Here is a 13000-nt window from a genome sequence, read left to right as displayed (position 1 = left end):
GCATTGCCATTGTAGTCATTGAACTGGCAGGCCGGTGGAAGAATGCTTGGTCTGGCACGCATGGTGTCGAGGCCGGATTTTGAGATGAGGTTCGCTGATGCGCCGGTGTGAAGTTTGAATCGGATGCAAGCCTTGTCTCATTTCATTTCATTTCGTTTTCATTTCATTAATTGTGTGGACAGCACACCACCCGTCGATCCACACTGAGGATCGAGAGGCGTTTCTCGTTGTGGTGGAAGGCAGCGCATGTGTAGTTATGATGCCCACCCGGTATGGGGACCTGACGCACTCAGCATCAGGGTCTGTTGGGCTGTCGGGATCGGAATCTGGCATGCCTTGTTGTATCGAGCGGACACTTCTGCGTCGCAGCTGGGATCGCTGGCTGCTGAGCGGTGGAGCAGATCTGCAAAGGGCTGCATAGTGGCCAAGCTTGCCACACTGTAGACACCGGCGTCCTTTTGCCGGACATTTCCGCTTTAAGTGGGTGGAGCCACAATTCGGAGATGTCATGACGCCGATGGCAGGGCATTCCGTGCGCCATCGCGCATGCGCAGTACGGTCGGTCGACGTACGCACCTGTGCAGTCGTGTTTTCGGCCTCGCCGTCCACTCGGTCATGGCGCACCTGCGCAGGGACCTGGGAAAAGCGCACAAAGTGACCACTCTCCTCGATGCTCAGGCCCTGCATTTGAACAATGGCCTGCACCCGTTCCGCCTCGTGGGAGGCCAGTTTTGCAGTTTCTGCCGCCCTGACGTGGGAGTAACGATTCTTAGCATGCTCATGGATAACGCATGTCTCGATAGCAACTGAGAGGGTCAACTGTTTGACTTTCAGGAGCTGCTGCCGAATGGAATCGGAGTGGACCCCGAAAACGATCTGATCCCGGATCATGGAATCAACCGTCGAGTCATAGTTACATGACTGCGCTAGGATGCAGAGATGGGTCACGAAGGACTGAAAAGGTTCATTCTTACCCTGAAGCCTCTGCTGGAAAAAGTACCATTCAAAGCTCTCATTCACCTCAGTGTCGCAGTGGCTGTCAAACTTCAGCAGGACTGTTTTGAATTTTGTTTTGTCTTCGCCGGCAGCGAACGTAAGGGAGTTGTAGATGTGGATGACATGGTCCCCCGCGGTGGAGACAAATAATGTGATCTTCCTGGCATCCGATGCTGCTTCGAGGTCGGATGCCTCGATGTACAGGAGGAACTTTTGCTTGAAGATTTTCCAATTGGCGCCAAGGTTGCCGGAGATGCGGAGCTGCGGAGGAGGCTGGTGTTTTCCATTTCACCGGATGGCTGCTTCCTACAGCTCCCCACCTGGAAGTCGGACCGGCCATACACTGCCCTCGAGGGGGACAGTCGCCTCAACCACTTCCTTAGGGTTCAGTATCACAAATGGGATCTCGGTCTTCCAAAAAGAGATGGACCAAGTGGTCGACCAGTACGGTTTGTGGGCCACCTTTCCGTACTTATAAAATGTCACCATCTGCGTCCATGACCAGCAGGACCACGATGCCAACCTCGATAAATTCCTCCGCACTGCCACCCTTCTCAACCTGACCTACAACAAAGAGAAGTGTGTGTTCAGCATGACCCGGTTAGCCATTCTCGGCTATGTAGTCCAAAATGGTCTTCTCTGGCCCGACCCCGAGCGCATGCGCCCCTTCATGGAACTTCCCCAAGGCCCTCAAACACTGCCAGGGCTTCTTTTCCTACCACGCTCAGTGGGTCCCAAACTATGCCGACAAGGCCCGCTGACTCATTCAGTCCATCCAATTCCCCGTTGCGGCCGAGACACAACATGCTTTCGTCCGCATCAGAGCAGACATCGCCAAGGCTGGGTTGCGCGCAGTGGATGAGTCACTGCTTTTCCAAGTAGAAAGCGACGCTTCAGACGTCGCCCTGGCTGCCACCCTTAACCAGGCAGGCAGACCCGTGGCATTCTTTCCCCGCACCCTTCATGTCTCTGAAATTCGACACTCATCCGTCGAGAAGGAGGCTCAAGCTATCGTTGAAGCTGTGCGGCATTGGAGGCATTACCTGGCAGGTAAGAGATTCACTCTCCTTACGGACCAACGGTCGGTAGCCTTATTGTTCAATAACACACAGCGGGGCAAGATCAAAAATGATAAAATCTTGCGGTGGAGAATCGAGCTCTCCACCTATAATTACGAGATCTTGTATCGCCTCGGTAAACTCAACGAGCCTCCAGATGCCCTCTCCCGAGGTACATGTGCCAGCGCACATGAGGACCAACTCTGGGCCCTACACAACAGCCTTTGTCACCCGGAGGTCACCCGATTGTACCATCTGGTCAAAGCTCACAATCTGCCCTACTCCGTCGAGGAAGTAAGGACAGTGACCAGGGTCTGCCAGGTCTGTGCGGAGTGCAAGCTGCACTTCTACCGGCCAGACCCTGCACGCCTGGTGAAGGCTTCCCACTCATTTGAACGCCTCAGGGTGGATTTCAAAGGGCCCCTCCCCTCCACCGACCATAACACCATATTCTCAGTGTGGTCGATGCGTACTCCAGATTCCCCTTCACCATCCCATGCCCCGATATGACGTCTGCCACCGTCATCAAGGCCCTCAGCACCATCTTCGCTGTTCGGTTTCCCTGCCTACATCCACAGTGACAGGGGATCCTCATTCATGAGCGATGAGCTGCGTCACGTCCTGCTCAGCAGGGGTATAGCCTCCGGTAGGATGACCAGCTACAACCCCCGGGGAAACGGGCAAGTAGAACGGGTGAATGGGACAGTTTGAGGGCCGTCCCGCTGGCCCTATGGTCCAGGAACCTCCCAGCCTCTCGCTGGCAGGAGGTCCTCTTTGACACTCTGCACTCCATCCGGTCACTATTGTGCACCACCACTAATAACACACCCCATGAACGTGTTTTTACCTTCCCCAGGAAGTCCACATCTGGTGTGTCGCACCCTACTTGGCTCGCTGCTCCAGGACCGGTCCTTCTACGTAGGCACCTCCGACTCCACAAGGCGGACCCCTTGGTGGACAGGGTTCACCTGCTTCACGCCAACCCTCAATATGCCGACGTTGAGTTTCCCGACGGCCGCCAAGATACTGTCTCACTCAGGGACCTGGCACCGTCAAGTTCCACCCCAACACCCCCCCCCCCCCCACCAATGCACCTCCCCGCCCCCCCCCCACCTCTCACCGCGCCGCCAATATTGACCCACCAGACCCCCTCACCTTTTCCGCACAAGAGGACGAAGAGGACTTCTGCACGCTCCCGGAGTTCCCCGATGACTGGCCAGCATCAGCACCGCCATCGGCGCCACCTTTACCTCCGCCAGCACCGACTTCGTCGCCACCATTACGCCGATCCCAACGAAGCACCAAAGCACCGGACCGGCTGAACCTTTGACGGACTCCGGACCGTCAACATGGACTTTTCTTTCCCTACCACTGTACATAATTCCAATAATTGTAAAAAGTTTCATGTCACCCCCGCCGGACTCATTTTTAACAGAGGGTGAATGTGGTGATCCACTGTAATAGGAGATGTAAGATAGGACCTGCCGACTGGCTCCGCCCAGTGAGAACTGTATAAATATGCATGCCCTCCAGTGCCCTGCCATTTCGCCAGATGCAGCAGGAGGCCTCGCATCTGACTGTAATAAAGCCACAGTTGTCCACAACTTTAGTATTTGTGCAATTGATCGTGCATCAAAGATGAAGTAAAAATGCTGTTATTTTTAACTTTTGTTTGAAGGCTGGCGCGGGGGGCGGGGGGGGGGGGGGGGCGGGGGGAAAGTCAAACAGTGTCGACATTGAAACCACGTTAAAAAACGATAAGTACTTATTTCATTCCCCGCTGTATTTGCGTATAAATTCTGAGTGAGAAACTTTCTCTTCCTCAGTTTGAAACTCAGCAAGAGGCGCAAAAATTCCCAATTTATTATTGCGATGGCCGGGAATCAAACCCGGGTCAACTGCTTGGAAGGCAACTATGCTCACCACTATACCACCATCGCTCACTGACTGGAGACGTGTCCTTTTGGTTCTTTAGATCAGTTTGATTAACTGTTTGGTATCAAGTACTTACTTTGCGTAAGTTATTTCACTCCAATTTAAAATGCTCCTGAATGAAAGTGTCCGTGTCGCACGGCTCCTGGTCAGCCAGGAGATGGCACCAGTCCACAATAAATGTACATTCTATGTGTCATTACATAGGACACTTACTCTGGCCTGAGACCTTAACTCGTACCTGTGTCCTGATGCTGTCATTTTCACCCTGTTTAAGTAATCATAGATTGCCTCCAGTGCAGAAGGAGGCCATTCGGCCCATGGAACCGGTACCGACCCTCGGAAAGAGCACCCGATTTCGGCCCAAACGCACCTAACCTTTCAAATACGTCAGGATGGCCGAGTTCAGGTCGCAGTCTCCTCTGGAGGCCAGGGCTCGAATCCCACTCCTGAAAGTGACTTTTCCTCCGCGAGGCACCATCCAAACCTGGAACCCCTCCCTAACAGCACTGTGTGTGTACATACACCATATGGACTTCCAGCGGTTCCAGGATCCCCTCACCGCCCATTCTCACGGTCAATTAATGATAGATTGTAAATGTTTTGCCGAATCAGCGATAATCACAGCCAGAGAAACCTTCAATAACCCTCAGAGCAGGAAAGGCAACTCATTGTCCTTTGGCCCAAAAGCAAAATACTGCGGATGCTGCAAATCTGAAACAAAAACAGAAAATGCTGGAAATATTCAGTTGATCCGGCAGCTTCTGTGGAGAGAGGAACAAGTCGTTCCAATGAAAGGTCAGGATCTGAAATGGTAACTATTTCTCTTTTCACAGATACTACAGATCCGTAAAGTATTTCCAGCATTCCCTTGTGATTAGCTGAACATCCTCAGACTCTGGAGCTTAATCCGTTAAAGTGTCTGTTCCCTAAAGAAAAATCTGGACTCAAATCCCAGCCCAGCCTTATTCCGTTTGACCACCTGTGCGATTGAGAACTTCCTCCACAACAGGGGGAAATGTGTTGGATTTCTAGTCGGAAAATATGCCTTTTGCAGGTTTAAATTCAGTAGAATATCTACAGAGATTGTAACGCAAGTACTGATTTCAGCTGCCATCATCCAGTTGTTAAATCTTTCCACTAGAAACCCACTGGATTTTCCCCTTTGACTTGAGTCCTGCTCCCAGAGGATCAGTTCAGTATTTTCAATAATATAATATTTTGAATGCTCTGTGTCCAGAGAATTGTGACGCTGAAATTGCTCACACTTCTCTCCATTGTTATCTACCCTGCAGGTATTGACTGCACCGTCGAATGGAGACATGCTCACAGGGCTGTGAGAGAGGCTTTCTTTCAGGCGTGAGGCCTCTTTTGGTTCATCAACAGCAACCGGATGCTGCAGAGAAACTCGGAATACCGAGCACCTCTTCCCAGGATGAACTTAATCAGGGACAAGATGTTGTTTGAAGAGCGAATCAAAGGTCTGAAGAATTGGTCTGAGATTCCTGGCGTTTTGTGAAGAGAACAAGGTGGTGGAGCAATGTGACACTAGCAGGATACGAGTTTGGGATATTATCCAGTCTGTGCTGGGAGAGCTGCGGGAAGGACGTTGTCTTGTCTGCCCACCCAAGCTGAATGTTGGGATTGAGGTGGTGATCAGATTCCGAGAGGAGGGTGAAATCCTTTCACTGAGTTTCAAGCTCAGAGTGCGGTTGAGTGTCTTGAGTTACAGGAAGATACATACGGGATGGTCAAATGGGCAGAAAAGTGGCTGATGGAATTTAACGCTGAAAACTTAGATGTGATCATTTGGTAGGGGGGTTTCACAGTAACTTCATTGCAGTGTTAATATAATCCTACTTGTGACAATAAAGAATATAATATTATTATTATAGGATTAATGTCAATGGCCTGACACTGGGAAGTCCTGAGGAACAAAGGGACCTTGGAGTGTTTGTCCATAGATCTCTGAAGGCAGACGGGCAGGTTAATAGGGTGGTGGAAAAGACATTTGAGATATTTGTCTTTATCAATCGGGGCATGGATTACAAAAGCAGAGAGGTCATGGTGGAGTTGCATAGAATGTTGGTGAGGCCACAGCTGGAGTACCGTGTGCAATTCTGGTCACCACATTATAGGAAATATGTGACTGCACTGGATGGGGTGCAGAGGTGATTCAGCAGGATGTTGCTTGGGATGGAACAGTTAGGATATGAAGAGAGGTTGGATAGGCTTGTTTTCTCTCTCACGCAGGGACAGAGATGACTGAGGGGTGATCTCATCGAGGTGTACAAGATTATGATAGGTATAGGCAGGGCGGATAGGGAGCACCTGTTCCCCTCAGTCACAAGGGGACACTGTATTATTCTGTGATTCTGTTACTGATCAGATCTTGGAGGTATCGCTGCTGTATTCCCAGGAGGCGGTGGTCTGATTCGGAGAGCAAAAGCTTCCATCGAGGACGGGGTTCTCAATAAGAACAAACTGGAGGTGTGGGATGTTAGAATCTGCTCAGCACTGATTCATTTTTATTCATTGTTGTGTCCGAGAATAAACACGTGGATTGTAGCGGTCCATTAAAAGCAAAAATAGAATTCGGAAATTTCTGGCCAGTAACTTCACCATGTCCACGTTACATCACTCAGCATCCTCAGCTGCGTCACATCTGATCCACGTTTCCTCAGCAGAGAGCAGTTTCACAGCAGAGAGTACATTTCCACTGGAGAGATCGCAGTTTCTCAGCAGAGCGCACAGTTCACGGCAGAGAACACAGTCCCACAGCAGAGAACACAGTCCCACAGCAGAGAGCACAGTCCCACAGCAGAGAGCACAGTTTCACAGCAGAGAACACAGTAACACAGCAGAGAACACATTTCCACAGGAGAGGTCTCTCTCTGATACAGTCTGTGAGTTCTCCCTCAATGCTCTCACCTTCTGACCTATTGCTCACGTGCCCACTCCAATGGTGTTGAAGTGTTTCCCATCAGTCCGTTCAGAACAATCCTTCAGCTGATATGTTGGAAATGTAATTTGCTGACAGAGACTATATTTCCAACATTTCACAACTGGCTGCACATCTGGACCAATGGACAAATACAACCTTCTTCCGTTAGTTGTTGCAGATGTTAAAGGTCCATGAGGTGGTTTGGTGAAGTCAGGTCATTTGGCGAGTTGGCCGAGAGGTGACGGTGATGCGCTGCTAATCCATTGTGCTTTGCATCTGCGGGTTTGTATCCATCCTCCTCGATGATCAATTTCCTGCGTCTCCGCGTTGGGCCACTTATTGAGGGTGACCTGATGATTCATTCAGTGTATCCGGAACTAGGATGGAGTTTAGATTCGGAGTTCAACAGGCCTGAGGAGTGAATCTTCTTGCACCAATCTCTATACCGATATTCCTAATCCTCTGTCTGATAATCGATTTAAATCACGACACCAGCTTTGGGCAGGAGTTTGGCACCATGAAAACTTGCGGCTTCAGAAGCTCCAAAACAGACGCCAGCTTCATCTGGGGCACTGCTGGCAGATTTTGTCTTTCCGGAACCGGCCGCCCAGCCGTAAAAACAAGTCCATCAGGTGACCTCATTACACTGTAAGACGGAGGAGCAGAAGTGGCCCATTCGGCCCATCCTGTCTGCTCCACCATTCAAAGAGATTATGATTGACCTGATATAATCTTCAAACCCACTTTCCCGCCTTATCCCCATAATCCTTGATTCCCTTACTGATTTAATCTTGCGCATATTAACTTCCCCAGCCTCGACAAGTATTCGCTTAGAAACAATGTTTCCACAGATACACTATACTCTGAGAGAACAAATTACTCATCATTTCTGATTTAATTGGGCGGCCCCTTACTCTGAGATCATTCCCTCTGGTCCTAGACTCTCCCACATGGAGAAACAACCTCTCAGCATCCACCCTTTCAACGCCTCTGAAAATCTATTGAATCAGTGAATTTGAATGGTGAGATTTATTCCCTGTCCCAAAGAGTATTTCAGGCCTCTGGATTCCCAATCCAGTGAGATAATCTTTCATCCCTCTGAACAAAAAAACAGTTGATTCAGCTCATTATTAAACATCTTGGGCCAGTGGGCCGATGAATGGCAGATGGAGTTCAATTTGGATAAATGTGAGGTGATGTATTTTGGTAGCTCAAATCAGGGATTGACCTAATCAGTTACTAGTAGCGAGTTGGGGAGAATTACAGAACAAACAGATCTAGGAGTACAGGTTCGCAGCTCCTTCAAGGTAGTGTCGCAGGTGGATAGGGTGGTGAAGAAGGCATTCGGAATGCGAGGTTTTAAGCTCAAAATGTTGAATACAAGAGTTGGGACGTCTTGTTCAAGTTGCACAAGACATTGGTAAGACCACACATGGAATATTGTGTTCAGTTCTGGTCACCCTATTTTCCGAAGGATATTGTTAAACTAGAAAGAGTGCAGAAGTGGTTTACAAGGGTGCTACCAGGACTTGATGGTCTGAGTGAAAGGTAGAGGCTGGATAGGCTGGGACTTTTTTTCCTGGAGCGTAGGAGGCGTATGGGTAATGTCATAGAGGTCTATGAAATAATTAGGAGCATAAATAAGGTACTGAGGAGCATCTGGAACGGGCTGCCAGAGGCAGTGGTGGAGGCGGGTATCATTTTGTCTTTTAAAAATCAGTTAGACAGTTACATGGGCAGGGTGGGTATAGAGGGATATGGGCCAAATGCGGACAAGTTTGTCTCGCTTAGTGAAAGAAACTGGGCGGCATTGACAAGCTGGGCCGAAGGGCTTTTTCCATGCTGCCAACTTCTATGACTCAATCACTCTGTCTGTCTTCGTGACGACATTAGAATTTCCTCCACAGAATTGTATTGAACCGATTGATACATAATATTTTATTCTATACTTGATCCAAGTCAAACAGATACTGTGGATTCATCAGGGGATAAACAAAATACTAGGATGAGAGCGAATTGAATGAAAACAATGTTAGAAGGAATTATATACCATAAAAAGCCCTGCAATGCTTGGATGGAAAGGTGGAACTATGAGCTGAGGAGGGAAAACTCGGCTGTCAGCAAGTTCCACCGGATTTCTGTATAAAACGACCGCGACAGGACACGAACCTGCAATCTTCTGATATCATCATTAGATTCATCGAAGTCAGACGCCTTATCCATTAGGCCACGCGGCCACCGCCAGTGACGTGCGAGCCAATGCTTATCCCATGTGAATAAATACTGTGATCATATCTGTTTCCGTAGAAACCAGTAAAATGCAGAAGGACGCTATTCGGCCCATCGAGTCTGCACTGACCCTCCAATCCTGCACCCACTCATGAGAGGGGATGGACGGATTTCAGGGGTTGGAATGGGGGCCAGAGTTGCTCCATCGGACCCAATATTCCAGTAGAGGGCAGGTGAGTGAGCTTTCGGAGGGTCAGTACATACTCGTTGTGCCGAATGGTCTTCATTTGCACAATAGGGATTCTCTGATTCTATGACAGCAGCGGGTTTAGGTGGCGAAGCCCTTGTGCCATACTGCCCACTCCTGACACCATGGAGAAATTCTGATCTCTCAAAGACTGGCGACCAAGGACGTGTAACAAAAAATAATTTATTTACTGTTTGAGCAGCTGCTCCAGGCTTGTGCTCTGAGCGCGATCCGGGGAGAACACCTGATCATTTTAGATGCGGGACACGTAATCACGTGACCATTCGGTCTGCACAGGCCTCCTTCTGTGCTGCCAGTTTCTGTGATTGAATTGCTTTAATTTGGAGCTGGACTGGGAAGTTCGGTGCTGTTCCATGTAAAGCAAAAATGAACTTCTAGGATATTTCCAATGTAACTGATTTTCTTCCGCAAACAATTGAATCAGTGGAATTGTGCGTTTCGGGAACTGGGAGTTTCGAGTCTCTCAAGGCTTCTCTCCAAATCCAATGGTCAATTGTAAGGTAGATTCAACCGCTCCTCACATAAACACCGGGGCACCGTTCATCGCAGGAATGCAAGAACTTCGTGGAGTTATTCCTGGCCGGTTTTATAATGTTTTGTACGTTTTATAATGTTTAATGAATGACCTATTGAACCGAGCTGCGATGGTCGAGTGGTTAAGGTGTTGGACTTCCCCAGCAGGTTCGAGCCCTGCTCCCAGCGACTGTGGCCGAAGAATTAATCGGAATTTTAGTAAACGGTTTGACACAAGGTTCGCTGCTTAGCAAATTCTAATCTCCTCAGGAAGAGGGTTAATAATATTTTTGACAGCAGCCCGGTTAGCTCAGTCGGCAGAGCATCGGACATTTAATCCCACGGTCGTGGATTCAAGCCCTATATTGTTTCTTATTGGGTTCCAGTCCCATATTGGGCGTTTCCATCTGAGAATGTTGAGCTGACCGAACTGTTTTGATAACAGGAATACAGTTCTGTCCCGGGACTGGGAATCCACAGGCCTGAACTAATCTTTCATGACAAGATTTGATAAATCTGGAATTGAAATTTCGTCTCAGTAATGGCGGAGAAAGGTTCTGATTCAGACGGATCACATTTCCACAACTGGGAACATATTTACACAACAGGGAATGTTTAGACCCAAACACAGTGAAGATCTGTCACCGGCACAGTCACGGTTCCAGGACAGAGAAAACAGTTATACAGCAGGGAGCACGGTTACACAGCAGAGAGCACAGTTACAGAGTAGAGAGCTCAGTTACACAGCAGAGAGCACCATTATACAGCAGAGAGCGCAGTTACTCAGCAGAGAGCAAGGTTACACAGCAGAGAGCACAATTATACAGCAGAGAGCGCAGTTACTCAGCAGAGAGCACAGTTACACAGCAGAGAGCTCAGTTACTCAGCAGAAATACATTTAATTGCCTATCTTTGTACAACAGAAAACCCTGTTTTCCTAAATAACCAGTTTGTCCATCTCAGTATCTTGCTGGTTTGCACTGCACCTCTTCTGTGTGTCATTGTGTGTGTGTGTCCTGATAGTCTCTTCCTGCTTTTCTGTGTGTCTTCCTCTGTCTGTTACAGCCGTGCTGAAGTTCCATGTTATTGTCCAGCCAAAGTGAGCTTCACAACACTTGGGTTCTCGTTTAAAAAAAAAGTTATCTGGCTGCCTCAGAGCAGTAATTGCGAACACGGCGGACCTAAGGAGCGGAGTGGCGCAGCGGAAGCGTGCTGGGCCCATAACCCATAAACCAACCTCTGCTATTTATATTCTCACTCACACCAAAAGTAAACATGTCGCTATCACCGTGCATCCGCCTTTTCTTTTCAGTAAATTAGTATCAAAGTGTTGCTTCCAGTGTGATCCGGACATTTATCATTTCACATCACTGTGAAGCTCAAAGTAACGAAATCGGGAAGCTCTTCAATTGACTCTCTCTGAGGGAAACAGACAACATCTGCTGTGGTGTGTGAGTTTTACTGGTGCCAATACCACATCTCCACTGACTGGAATGGGTTATGTTTTATTAACACAGTCATATCATTTGATAAAGATAGAACCAGGAGTTTTTCAATGTTTCCAATTCCTTTAACAGAGCGAAGGGGAAAAGTTTATATAATAACTTCCAGGAATACCCCACAGTGGGGTAATAAGGACAAGGTAAGGGCAGCACGGTAGCATAGTGGAATTGCTTTGACAAAACATTGAATTCTATACCCGTCAGTCTGCCCTCAATAAAACTCGAGATGGATTTTTAGGCATAGTATTATTTATTTTTAACCAACTTGCAAGTCTAACTCGCTTCACAAGAACCCAGAACAGAAGCTGCCTCCTGGGTTTCCCGCATCGAGTGTCATTGGAGACAAAGGTATCTCTACAAATACATTCAAATGGCATCAAGTTTCACATACACGATTCCCGTAGGCCATCCTATACACCTCCTGACCTGGCCATACATCCTAATTGGCTCACTTCTCATTCCTTAACCCTGGGCCTCTTGTTACCTAGCATCCTTTTCTCTTCCTCCACCAGATACCCCTCCCCCCCTTCCTTGCCATGCTGTCTGAAATCCTTTGTCTGTGGACTCACTAGAATTGGACTGGCCTACACATCTACATTACTGTAACTAATATATTTAAACTAACTATTTTATATCACATTCATCAGCTTCACAGTTCCAGGGTCCCTGTTCGATTCCCGGCTGGGTCACTGTCTGTGCGGAGTCTGCACATTCTCCCCGTGTGTGAGTGGGTTTCCTCCGGGTGATCCGGTTTCCTCCCAAAGTTCAAAGATGGGCAGGTTAGGTGGATTGGCCATGCTAAATTGCCCTTAGTGTTGGTTGAGTGGGGTTATTGGGTTATGGGGATAGAATTTCAAGTGCAGAAGGAGGCCGTTCGGCCCATCGAGTCTGCAGCGGCTCTTGGAAAGAAGTGCAGGAAAGGGGAGTTGTGAAGCTGTTGGTGCATACGGTGGGCCATAAAGAGGAGCTGAGGGTCCATTTGGGTGGGTTTGATATCCTACCCCATGTTGATCCACCCACCCAAGGTCACAATATTGGGGTTCCAGCTGCTCAGCCACCGTATCTGCCGCTGGTTGGGGCCTCAGATCATCCTTTTTCATTACATACTCAGTCTTAATCTTTGTAACTGAGCCTCCTTCCTGGCCTACACACTCCTTCCAATAAAATCTGACTGCCCTGGCCATCAGAGAAGGGTCGTTCTCTGACTAATTCATGTTATTACAGTTCACGGCAGCAGCCACGGAAGGTGCTAGGCAATGCATTAACATAGCACAATATTGAAGGGAACTCTGACCATTTTGGTACTGCAAGTCGCCTGACTGCCCACGGTAGATTTCATTAAAACGTTCCAGAAATTCCTCTGGCACTTCAGTCTTTTTAGGTTTGAGGTCTAAGATAGCAGAAATGTTTATGGGCTTTTGTAATGTGACATTCACCGCATTCAGGATTTGTGCCCGTCTGTCATCGTCCAAAGCATGGGCTTGCTGAAGTGCGGCGTGCCTAGCATAATGCAAGTGATTGAGATGATTGCTGTACTCTGCTGGGGTTAAAACCTGCT

General features: G+C 48.5%; 2 non-coding genes across 2 annotated transcripts; both read right to left on the bottom strand.

Annotated features, from left to right (window-relative positions):
* Positions 1 to 3922: 3922 nt before the first annotated feature.
* trnag-ucc (transfer RNA glycine (anticodon UCC)) lies at positions 3923 to 3994 on the bottom strand. The gene has a single exon. It is a non-coding gene; the product is annotated as a tRNA-Gly (tRNA).
* A 5084-nt stretch (positions 3995 to 9078) lies between these two features.
* On the bottom strand, positions 9079 to 9167 carry trnar-ucg (transfer RNA arginine (anticodon UCG)). The gene is given in 2 exon segments: positions 9079 to 9114; positions 9131 to 9167. It is a non-coding gene; the product is annotated as a tRNA-Arg (tRNA).
* Between the last annotated feature and the right edge of the window lie 3833 nt (positions 9168 to 13000).

The sequence above is a fragment of the Scyliorhinus torazame genome, chromosome 24 (genome assembly GCF_047496885.1).
Source record: "Scyliorhinus torazame isolate Kashiwa2021f chromosome 24, sScyTor2.1, whole genome shotgun sequence".
Taxonomy (NCBI): domain Eukaryota; kingdom Metazoa; phylum Chordata; class Chondrichthyes; order Carcharhiniformes; family Scyliorhinidae; genus Scyliorhinus; species Scyliorhinus torazame.
The sequence above is the reverse complement of the archived record's forward strand: the minus strand, read 5'-3'. Positions and strand labels throughout refer to the sequence as shown.